General features: G+C 40.7%; 1 protein-coding gene across 2 annotated transcripts in view; it reads left to right on the plus strand.

Moving 5' to 3' along the window:
- The window catches only part of LOC139556528 (leucine-rich repeat and fibronectin type-III domain-containing protein 2-like), a 246,877-nt gene that overhangs the window by 166,708 nt on the left and 66,934 nt on the right, over positions 1-13,235 (plus strand). The window contains exons 3-4 of one of the 2 annotated variants that reach the window (XM_071370585.1): positions 5,770-5,883; positions 12,819-12,919. The gene's annotated coding sequence lies outside the window, so the exon portion shown is untranslated. The remainder of the gene's footprint in view (positions 1-5,769; positions 5,884-12,818; positions 12,920-13,235) is intronic. The other variant, XM_071370586.1, reaches the window with a different exon arrangement.

Raw genomic sequence — 13,235 nt, forward strand, 5'->3', positions numbered from 1 at the left:
ACAAACACACAGACAGACATAAACACAAACACACAGACAGACAGACAGACAGACAGACAGACATAAACACAAACACACAGACAGACAGACATAAACACAAACACACAGACAGACAGACATAAACACAAACACACAGACAGACAGACATAAACACAAACACACAGACAGACAGACATAAACACAAACACACAAACAGACAGACATAAACACAAACACACAGACAGACAGACATAAACACAAACACACAGACAGACAGACATAAACACAAACACACAGAGAGACAGACATAAACACAAACACACAGACAGACAGACATAAACACAAACACACAGACAGACAGACATAAACACAAACACACACATAAACACAAACAGACAGACAGACAGACAGACAGACAGACAGACAGACAGACAGACAGACAGACAGACAGACAGACAGACATAAACACAAACACACAGACAGACAGACATAAACACAAACACACAGACAGACAGACATAAACACACACAGACAGACAGACAGACAGACAGACAGACAGACAGACAGACAGACAGACAGACAGACAGACAGACAGACAGACAGACAGACATAAACACAAACACACAGACAGACAGACAGACAGACAGACAGACAGACAGACAGACAGACAGACAGACAGACAGACAGACAGACATAAACACAAACACACAGACAAAGGGACAGAGAGAGAGGGGGAGATAACAGAGAGCTCAGTAAATGTCCCTTTAGAACTTTTGGAATCAAATCAAAGTTTATTAGTCTTGCACACAGATTTTCTGGTGTTATTGCAGGTGCAGTGAAATACTTATGTTGCCAACTCCAACAGTGCTGTATAATGTCTCACAAATGCAATACTAATACATCAATATAAGCAGCCCTGCAGATGCATTTCAGCAAATATATGGCATTTGTGGTGCTAGAATTAATAAAGCTTTGGATTTTGTATTCTTTCCCTGTTCTCAGGTTTAAAAAAAACTTTATTGGTCATATTGTCACAATGTACATTTGTAATTGCCATTGGGCGGGCCTGGGAGCCAAGTGTCAGCTTCTTGGGTAGCTACATGCTGTGTATAACGGAATCCGCTAGATTGCGCATCCGGCGAAAACAAATGCGAGGGGGAAATGTTGTGAATTTACGTAGTTTTGGGTCACTTTTGAGGATGTTCCAGTGTTTGAATACAATGGATTTGACACTACCGGCACAAGGGTTATACTCCGTGAAGCTAATGATATGCGCACTACGTTCCTGCATTGCCGGCATGATAAGAGTGTCATTGAACAGGCCTTTACCCATGCTAGAGCAACTGAACGTCAGAAACAGAAACCAGGACAAAACGCCCCCACGTTTGTGTTTTTCCATAGAGTATAACCGATGTGCCAGTCTCATCAAACCCATTGTATTGAAACATCTTCAAAAATTCACAAATTTGCCCCTTCATATTTGTTTTTGCCGTGCGCGCAATCTAGCCGATTCCGTTACACACAGCACACAGCTACTACCCGTGCTTTGTAACCATAGAACATGTCCAAAATTCACAGAGAGGAGGTGACATCACACGTAAACTAAAACAAAGATTGGCATTCTGGCTGTACTCCTGGCACTCTGTGGATCCTAAGGGTCTAAGTGATGATTTTTCACTGTCCTCGTTTCTACAATGTTGTTGCCTTGATTATTTGGGTCTCTGTGTCTCTGGATTCACTGGCACGCAAATATCACCTATGTATATTTTGACATGGCCTATTGATTAATGAGACACACTATCTTATTATTTGTGCTATAATTGCCATTTACCTTTAAACATATTACCATTATAATTTCTTTACATTTTTGTTTCTCAATGGGCCACTAGGCTATAAATAGGAACTAAGTGTCTTTCTGCTAGATGGTAACAGAGTGAACAGAACGTGGCTCGGGTGACTGAGGTCCTTAGCCTTCCTTTGACACAAGTGCTGTAAGTGTCCTGGAGGGCATGCCCCCTGTGATGCGTTGGGCTGACCGCACCACCCTCTGGAGAGCCATTCGGTTGAGGTCAGTGCAGTTGCCATACCAGGCGGTGATGCAGTCCTACAGAATGCTCTCAATGGTGAATTATTTTCCAGGCACTACTCCGCAAGGGCTTTAACTTCCTCCTTGTCAGCTCTCTAGTCGTTGTTGGTAATCAGGCCTACTACTTTTGTGTCGTCAACAAATGTAACGATTGGGTTGGACTCGTGTGTAGCCATGCAGTCATGGGTGAGGAGGGAGTACATGAGGGATCTGAGCACACACCTTTGTGGGGCCCCGGTGTTGAGGATATGAGTGTGCCTACCATCATGCCTACACTCAGGTGTTGCCTGAGTGTGAACTCTATTATTTTACATTCTGGATGGACTGGTTACCTTACGCTACGCTTGAAAATGTCTATCCATTAGTCTGGGAGAGAACATATAGCCCTAGGCGACGCTGTTTGTATCATGTTCAGGTAAGACCCAGATGCAGACAATGTCGAAGTAACAACAGTTTATTAATCGAACAGGGGCAGGCAAAAGACAGGTCAAGGGCAGGCAGAGGTCAGTAATCCAGGCAGGTGGGGCAAAGGTACAGGATGGCAGGTAGGCTCAGGGCAGGCAGAATGGTCAACACCAGGAAAACTAGGAAACAGGAACAATTGAGAGACAGGAGCATAAAGGGAAAATGCTGGTAGGCTTGACGAAACAAAAAGAACTGGGAACAGATAGAGAACACAGGTATAAATACACAGGGGATAAAGACAGGTGAAACAGATGAGGGTGTGACAGTTGGTTCATTGATGGTGCAGGGCTGCTTACAGTTAGCCTGCAATTGGTGAATTTGTATTTGATTTTGAATAGCCTAGTAATAGGGAATGTTTTATATTTTAATAATTAATTGAGTGACACATTACCTTCAACTATACAGAATATCTCACCACCTGTCATGACCGTCGTATGAATAATTGGACCAAGGCGCAGCGTGAGTAGAGTTCCACATTTTAATGATAGTGAAACTTCCAAAACAACAAAGAATATAACGATCGTGAAATACGTAGCACACATAGGCACTCATACAAAACAATATCCCCCATAGCAGGTGTGAAAAAGGACACACTAAGTATGATCCCCAATTAGAGGTAACGATTATCAGTTGCCTCCAATTGGGAACCATACACACACACCAACATAGAAATATAATACCTAGAAACACCCCTAGTCACGCCCTGACCTATTACACCATAGAGAACCCCGAGGGCTCTATATGGTCAGGGCGTGACACCACCATGTGTTACCTTCTCCTCCTCTATCTCCTTTATTTCATTCTTGAGCGCGAAGACAAGCTGTCAACAGTTTAGTTAAATATATTTTATTGCTAAAACATATTACTATTGATGTTCCCAAAGAGATCTCCCAACTTAAGCACTGGGAAGCTGCAAGAGCAAGGTTGGAGAGCCCATGGCATACAGAGTTTGGGCGGAATATCATCTGTCGGGCAGCGAGAGCATGCTCCTTAAACAGTGTTTGATGTGTGGAGTGAAATAAGTGTTTTTATATTTATTTCTCAGTTGCATACTTAGCACATGATACACAGTGGTGGTAATACACAGTAATTTACACAATTATCATACTTGAGTAAAAGTAAAGATACCTTAATAGGAAATGACTCAAGTAAAAGTGAAAGTCTAAAAAATATTTGGTTTTAAATATTAAGTATGAAAAGTAAATGTAATTGCAAAAACTTCTAAAGTAAAAGTATAAATAATTTCAAATTCCTTATATTAAACAAACCAGATGGCACAATTGTCGTGTTTTTTTAAATTTACGGATAGCCAGGGGCACACTCCAACACTCAGATATCTCTCAGAAACAAAGCATTGTGTTTAGTAAATCCACCAGATCAGAGGCAGTAGTGTTGACCAGGGAGGTTCTCTTGATAAGAGCGTGAATTGGACCATTTCTGTCCTGCTTAGAATTCAAAATGTAAGGAGTTCTTTTAGGTGTCAGGGAAAATGTATGGACTAAAAAGTGCATCATTTTCTTAAATGTAGTGAATAAAAAGTAAAAGTTGTCAAAAATATAAATAGTCAAGTAAAACACAGATATCCCAAACACTACTTAAGTAGTACTTTAAAGTATTTTTACTTATGTACTTTACACCACTGATGATCCTTTATAAAACTGAAGTAGCCCTAGCCTACAAAATGGACCAGTGGGAAAGCACACAGCCTCCATTCGCTAGGCTAATAGAGTGAATACAGTTGACATGTATTTTTTTGGGATAATGGGCCATTCTAAATCTAAACTCATTTGACATATTAGTAAAGACAAGAGGATCACTTGATGAAAGAACAGCTGTGCAGCCTGAGGCAAGAAACAGAGAGCAAGCTTTTTTTGCTACTTTCTCAACTCATCCACAGCCTATAGTCGCGTCATGCAGCCCATATATGTTTTGAATTCTAAGGTTTGTATCATTCACAACTAAAGTTGCCAATTACTCTAAATCTAGCATGTTTCAAACGATCAAAATTATGTTCAACATAGCCACTTCATATGCATACTCGCACTGTAATGAGGAAAATATAATCCTATAATATTAAATAATGTTACGGACTTATAAGCATATCTTGTCAGCTAAATGAACAAGCCTACAGCCTATGGCATGGAGCATAGCCAGATAACATAGGCCTACAGTAGACCAACTCATATTCTGTTCTTCTGAAATACATTCTCTTCATATCGTAATGTTTCTTTAGATCTTACGGAAATAAATAATAGATTTATTGTGATGGTGTAAATGAAATTGATTGATTTATTTATTTCAAAGGCGTGCATCAGCGGCTTGTATGCAAGGAGGCCTGGAGATGCTAAACCTGTTTATGTTCATTCACGGTGAATTACCATAAGACCGGCAGTCTTTTGCTTGACAATAACCGGCTGACAACATTTCATGACCGCCACAGCCCTATACAGTACATGGCTGATGTCAAAGTGTATTATGGGGACATGAGCTTCCCAGAATGTATGGTTATGTAATTGGATATAAGAATGGACATATTGGAACCATCATGCATCATGATATCCTTTTAGGCCCAGTAGACAAGTTCACCATCCAAAACAGTTGTGCAATCCACAAGCCCATTGATATCTAGCGGATGCTATCATTGCAGTAGGCAGTACAGTAGGCAGTATATGAATGTTAAGTAAGTGGTTTGTGGACCTAAAGAGTACTAAAGAGTGAGTGATAGGTTTAGTTTACCATTGTTGTTGTCACTGCTGTGTGGTGAATCATGGCCTGCCTGACCCTCTGACGGATGACGCTGCCTCGTGCTAACACCAAAGCTCGCTAATAGCGTCTGGTGTAAGATGTGCGCCAGTCACAGCGTTCATGAGAGAGACCCATCTATAAGGGACAGGAGAGGTGGTAGAGTGTTGTGACCTTGAGCAAAGGAACTAGCTCATCCCAAAGTCAGATACGTAGTCATACTATATGGATGAGGATCATGAATTTGTCAGTCATGGTCTCGTCAGTCTAGCTCACCTTCTTGTTGTAGCTCACTGTGTACACACCTAGCAGACTGACACCCGGAGGCTTGCTCTAGGGCAAAACAGTCAACGCTGAGATCCTCTCACTGAGGAAGCAACTCACAGAACCTTACTTTTTTTTTTAACTTTTGTAATCGAGGGATGATTTTGATTTCATGAAGTTCTGAGATGGATTTGATGTTTAAACTGTGTTTACCTTCTCTCTCTTTCCTACAGGAGGGTCTTATGATGGTCAGAATGAGCTCCGGAATAAGGCCTTTGCTGAGGTGAAAATTATGGAAGCCTGACCCAAGGAGAATCCTCCACCTGATTATCCATAGCCTGATCGCTGTGAGTCTTACATCCTATATCAATCTCTCACTGGGACACACATACACACACGAACACATGAACACATGCACTCATGCACACACACACACACACACACGCCTCATACAATCCTCTATCCCTTTAGAATAGCTCACACCTCCTCAGGCGGTCTGATTGTGGCCACTGGGAGAATGATCACAGACAGCACATATAAATAGCGTCCGATGAGAGGAGGCAGAATCCACACCTCTGTGTGTCCGCCAAGAGGAATCACCTTTTAAATTCAGCATCTTAGTGTTGTTTAGCGCCTGCAGATGGCTTTCCAGGAAGTTGTGTTTAATCCGGTTGGCGGAGAGAAAATCACCATTGATTGCCTTTTATTTAAGATACATTTTTCAATGTTGGGCATCTGAAGGTCTACATGTGAAGGAGTAGAATGTGGTCTTAGAACTCTTAGGATGGTGTAAAACTGTCCCCAAAAATGTCAGCACTATAATTTTTTCTCCTATGTGATATATGGGGGATGAACGTTTCAAACCTATTTGTATCTAGGAAATACTGGCCCTGGAGCAGTTGTGTAAAGTACTTAAGAAAAAATACTTGAAAGTACTACTTAAGTCGTTTTTGGGGGGTATCTGTACTTCACTGACTATTTATATTTTGACAACTTTTACTTTTACTTCATTACATTCCTAAAGAAAATGATCTACTTTTTACTCCATACATTTTGACATCCAAAAGTACTTGTTACATTTTGAATGCTTAGCAGGACAGGAAAATGGTGTAATTCACAATCTTATCAAGAGAACATCCCTGGTTATCCCTACAGCCTCTGATCTGGCGGACTCACTAAACACATTATTAATTTGTAAATTATGATGTCTGACTGTGCCCCTGGCTATCCGTAAATAAATTAAAAACAAGAAAATGGTGCCGTCAGGTTTGCTTAAAATAAGGAATTTGAAATTATTTTATATTTTACTATTACATATCATTTTATATTTTAGCAATTACTTTCACTTTTGATACTATATATACTGTATATTTAAAACCAAATACTTTTAGACTTTTTCTCAAGTAGGATTTTACTGGGTGACTTTCACTTTCACGAGTCCTTTTCTTCTAAGGTATCTTTGCTTTTACTCAAGTATGACAATTGGGTACTTTTTTCCACCACTGCTCTGGAGATATCAAGCTGGCTTTGATATCAAAGATGAGAAGAATTCAAAAATATTGATAAACTTCTTTGTCATGCTAGCTGTAACTTTAAGGACACTGTATGTCACTCAAACTCAACTCTGGAGCTCACAGCCAGTTCCACTGCGTTTTTTCATTGTTCTCTTCTAAGCAGGGACTGATTTCGACCTGAAACATCAGGTGGTTGCAAATTAATTGTCTGGTAGAACAGAAAACCAGCAGGCTCCGGACCTCGAAGGGCAGGGTTCTCCAAATGGCATCCTGCACAGGGTTTTATTTGGCTCCCATGTAAAAAAAAAAAATGGTTTGGACATAAAAGACTTTCAAAACACCAGGAACTCAGCTACAATTGATTTTAACTTTGGAAATCTTTTCCCAAGTATTTCCACTCATAATTGAGAGATGTGATCATATACAAATGTAAGCAAGGTTTGAAATTATTATATTTCAGTCAAATATTATATCTGTGGTCAATTTGCAGTAAATTTTTTGTCTATAAATTATTTGTAATTATGTGTGAGTGTCACGCCCTGACCGTAGAGATCCTTTTTATTATGTATTTTGGTTAGGTCAGGGTGTCTAGGGTGGGCAATCTATGTGTTCTATTTCTTTGTTGGCCGGGTATGGTTCCCAGAGGCAGCTGTCTATCGTTGTCTCTGATTGGGGATCATACTTAGGCAGCCTGTTTTCCACCTGAGTTTGTGGGATCTTGTTTTTGCATAGTTGCTGTCTAGCACTGCAGAACTTTACGTTCGGTTTTGTATTTTGTTGTTTTGTCGGAGTTCAGTATTAAAAATCATGAACACTTTACACGCTGCGCTTTGGTCTCATTCATCTAACGACGGACGTAACAGTGAGTTCATAAATTCACTCTGGAGTGCCAGAGTTTGCTCTGGGCGTTCGTAAATTCAGAGCGTTGTCAGATTGTCCGTTTGTAAACTCGGAATGTTTCACACTTGGAGCGTTCAGAGTGCACACTGAACGCTCGGGCCAAGGAGTAGAGTTGATCCAACCGTTCTAACCTCACAACGGCAGTCAAGCACCCAAACTAACTGGGTAAAGTTGGCTAGCTTGCTCGCTACTTCCAGACACAAATGAGAACACCTCACTTTAACCATTTTACTCGCCTTTACTCAGCTCTTGTCATGTTATCCAGAGTGTCGGTGACTGTTACTGTGCTGCTGGCAACAATTGAAATAGTTTTTCTTTGCAGACGTTTACTGACACCAGTCATATTCAACGAGTGTTGCACATTCGTAAATTCATCAGTTATTCTGCGCCCTGCACACTCAGACGAAAGTTCTCTGAAATCGGAGTAGATAGCCAGAGTGAATTTGGGTTCGGCCCCGCGACCATCCAATCCAGAAAAAAATGGCCCGCGGTTGAATCTAGTTGATGATTCCTGTCGTAGGGTAAGAGTTAAATACCCCTGCTGTATGACTTTATGAATATGCCTTGTTTTCCTCATCAGTGTTTCTGATGGAGGCCGGAGAATAAATGACTAATGTTGAATTTATGATCTGGAGAGTGTTCATTTCTACGCTGGCTCGTTGGGGAACTGGAACAACCATACATTCAAGCCACATCAAAAACAGCTTGCCACCTCATAAATAAGTCCAATATTTCCCGAATACACCATTTGTTATTCTAACTATGCTCATTAGGTTAAACAGTAGTCATTGATTAAGGGAACTGGTGATAGCTTGTGAAACACTCCTGATCAGCATATTTAAAGGCTGGTCATTAGATAGCATATTTCACCTTACCAAAATGTTCCCTGTAGATAGTACTATTTTTATTAGCAATGATCTCTAAATCAATCCATGTCGTAGCAAAGCATTCTGAAGCGAAGCAAAGCTTCTGGTGATTTTTAAGAATGAGATACAGTGCAGCCAAGATAGTCTGACTCACTTGGCAGCCATTTCTCTTTCGCCAGCTGACTAATTACCGGCCCTGTGTTTGGAGTTCTCTCCATTTATCTCCATCTCTCTCTATGGAATAGGTAGAAGTCATTCAGATCTCAACATTTGAAAGTCAAAGGATTTGGCTCTGGATGAGGTGAGAAATACCTAGCAGATGTTCATTTCACAGAACTAAAATCTGGTGTAATTTGGTCAGATGCTCGATTTACGCAGTCTGTCCACGAGAGATTAGGGACAGATCCAAATGTACTGGGGGGGGGGGGGCTGGTCCAACTCAACGTGTTATTAAAGAAAATGCATCCCCCTCACCAACGTTAAAAATATTTTCACATTACCCTCCCTTGTATTTTAAAATACATTGAATACCCTCCCCCTCATAAAATTAACTCAAACTAATGTTTACGACCACAAATAACAATAAATGTAGCTACCCTCTGTTTATAAATGTGGATATCGACTTTGACACTTCAGCACGCTTTTCTGGCACAGTCGATGCCACACAAGGTTACAGGCCAGAAGGTTGTGGGTTCACCGACCACCACAGACTAGCTCACTCTCCCTGCCTGTTTCATTACACTACAATCAGAGCCAGCTGCAGACAATGATTAGCTAGGGGAAAATCAGATTTTCAACATTTTGATGCCATATATATAATTATATAAAATATATGCAACGAATTTCTGTGCCAATGTTTCTGTGCCAATGCACCACGCAACCAATAAACAAAGCATACCGACTTCGGGTGCTTCAATATCATGGTTGATGTTTTCAACACCACTGTAAGTAGACTATGTGAATCTTGACAAACAGAAAATACATCCCTCCCTACCTTGTAGGCTTACCCAGTATCGAAGGCTTGGCTTGACAATATCCAAATGTTATTAAACTTTTTAGTGTTTTGTAATAGATGTCTCTTTCCATTCATCATTTGGCCGCTGCACAGTTTGGATTGATTGATTGATAGATTTTATTTGTCAGTTAATTAAAAAGAATACATACACAAATATTTTTTATAGTGACCAGGATTGCACAATAAAGCCGGGGACTTATTTCCCTATGTTTTACATAAAAATATACACAATTACATAGATACAGACACCTTACATAGATACTGACACAGAAATAACCTTCAGATGAGTATGGGGGGGGAGTTTAAGTACAATTCTTACAAGCTTGTTTGGCTGGTAGCTTATTATTTAGATGTTTGGGGCTGCTGGTGAACCATGATGTGCATGCATAATCAAAGTAACACTGGACTTGCGCACTTGCCAGAGTCTTTAAGGTATCTCTAGGTAGGTATAGCCTCTTTTATTTTTTGGGGTTACTTTCTTAAAACAATAATTGTCCACATTACAGTTCAGCTGTCAGAGATTTGAGCACTAAATGTATCAGGGCATTGCATGCGAAGGTTTAGGTGTCAACTGTATGATATTCAAATAAATACATAGCCTGTATAATGGAAGAGAAGCTTAGGCCTAACCCCAGAGAGAGAGCGATATACCGGTGAAACGTTACGACACCGACATGCGTTTCGTTATGTCAGATGGCTACTGCGTCTGCTATACAGATATAGATGTACAAATATTTTGTATAAAGATAAGCATTATATTGTTAGATTATAGGAGGAACTCTGGTAGGCCTGAAACATTCTTCCTCGCCTCAAGGTTAACTGTCGGAGTCAGTTGGAACGCCGGGGCGCACTGCCTTTGTATCATAGGCCTGCAGTAACTAAAGCTTAATAATAGCCACACCATACCAAACCTTCACAAACATTTCTACATTTTTGTAGGGTAATATGAAAAGTAAGTCAAGCCATAGTTTATAGTGAAAATACAAGCAGAAGAGCAAATATAAAGCAAGGGGAAAACGCACTACCCTCCCCTGTGCCCCCCCCCCCCCAAAAAAAACCACATAACCCTTCCAGAAGCAAAATAAAAAGTTTGACAACCCTCCCCTATTTTGGACCACCCTTCCCCCCCGGTAAATGTTGATCTGTCCCTTAAGCAGATGTGGCTGCTAAGAGGCTAAGATCAAGTTCTCTTCCTGTGTGTAAGATTCTGCTTTGCACTTTGTTTATCTTGCACGATGGCCCATCGCAGAAGCAAAAATAGCTGTGCAAATATGATGATCTGTCAATCTTATGGAACATTAGCCACTTAATGGGAAAGCAGAATCCTCCTTTCAATATGGGCTAAAGAAAAAAGCGACCATTAGCTTGTGTCGTTAGTCGAAAACTAACTGTGTTCAAAGAATGTTCTGCATATTTATACAGATGGAATTCAAATACTGATAGATGAGTGTGTGTTGATGAGTTTGAGCAGTCAAGGGGTGAATGAATCGAAATCCTCTTATACCTTCTGCTCTTTGTTGCAGTGTATGGCACATCCAAGTGCTAGATGAATAGAGATAGATCATTATGAAAATAGGTTAGGCCTGAAATTGATTTGAAGGCTCTATTTATGTTAGAAAGCAAACATTTATTCCCTGAAGTCTTGCAAAAAAAGCAGAAAGCAATCTGTCTTGCACATATCTCCCTATGCAGTTAACATGTTTATGACTCACGTGTCTTTTGAACTGAACGTTTTGCAAGAATAGGAAGCTACACAATTAAAGAACATGTAATGTCTCTACCCCATAAAGCCTCATAATCCAGTGCTATCCAATTTATTATAACTTCATCAAGCTCTCAATTTACATAAATGCGGCTCAATCCTTCACCCTAATATCACAGAGCTAATGAGTTTGGCAGGTGCGCTAGGTTGTAATTATATGAAGTAGGTTATTAAACACTTTCTTATCACAATTATTTCCCGTCAGATTGAATTATCTTAAATGTAGTTGAGAGGTCTACACTGCTACAATAGGCTTCATACTATTTATCCATGTTTCTGTCATGCAAACCCATTCAGCTGTCTGTCTGGGAGGTGTCTGTGTTTTCTGTGTCTGTTCAAACTAGTGGAACGCAATTACTTGTGTTATGGCACCGTTTAGGTAGCGCTTTGATTCTACTGTTTTGTCCCTCTTCACTTACTGTATTCAGTAAGACAACTATTTCCTAACATCATCATACTCAGTGTGCATGAGTCATCGTTATTATGTCCCTCTTGGGCACTATTTAGATGGCAGACTTGGTAACATGCCACCCTTTGCCACCTATCACACCTACTGTATCTTGATTAGAGATTCAAGCTCCAGCTGCAGGTTAACGACTACATTGGTATGGATGTGCATTTCATCTATATTCAGTTTGAGCTCCCACACTGTGAGTGAGTGCACCTCATTGTTTTTTTATTTATCAGACAGGATTTGCAGACATTGACAGGCTGGGGTCTGCCCGAGGAACCATTCTACGGTGTGTTAAAGCGTTGACGCAAAGCTCTCAGAAATCTGCCCAGATACTGGGATCCCCTCCCCTGCATCTCGTAGGCTGTTCTATGGACACGTCTAGAAACAAAATCCCCTTTGCAGTGCATTTGACGGTCATATTCAGATTCAGATTCCACTGGGTTATAAGAGGAATCAGAGTATTTTTAGTAATGCTGCTCTGAAAATCTTTAGCAAATTCATCAAACACAAAGCATTACATCATAAGGACCATAAGGATCATAAGTTGAGGCTGTCTATTGCATTGATGCTAAATAAATAGCTCTTATGCATCCACCAGGACTAGATTTGTATTATTGGAAGGGGCTAATTTGACCACTACTTGTACAGGAATTCCACATCCGTTAGATTTTCAAAATTCCTCTAGCTATTTACACATGATCTGTGTTTGAGCTGATCGAAGCGTGTTTCCATGTGTAAACTGAGCAGATTGTGTGTGTGTGTGCTCTCCAGGTTGGCCATTCCCTCTGGTGTGGTGGGAAGAGACGTGCAGGCTGTGATTGACGGGCGATGCGCCGTGAGTGAACCTATGGCAGTGACACAACACAATACAGGTAAGTAGCACAGAACACAGCACAGGTGTTTGGGAATCCACTCATCTCACACACCTACAGCAGACCCAATACCTAAGAGCCTTAACCTTACTGGTACAAAAACAAAGTTCTCTAGAGGAAAAACAAAGGTTGATAAATCCTTCAAAGGCCTTCGCTTTTGATGGAGAAAGTCTTGGGAAATGAAGGGTTTAGGTGGAACAAGGTGGTATGAGGGTGGACTGGTGATGGTTTTGAGTGCTGGCGTGGCGAGTGTTGAGCAGCGCAGGGCACGTAGAAGCATGCAGGTTTATGATTTCTCTCAGACCAACACCTGGGT

Source organism: Salvelinus alpinus, chromosome 27, assembly GCF_045679555.1.
Source record: "Salvelinus alpinus chromosome 27, SLU_Salpinus.1, whole genome shotgun sequence".
In the NCBI taxonomy this organism is placed as follows: Eukaryota; Metazoa; Chordata; class Actinopteri; order Salmoniformes; family Salmonidae; genus Salvelinus; species Salvelinus alpinus.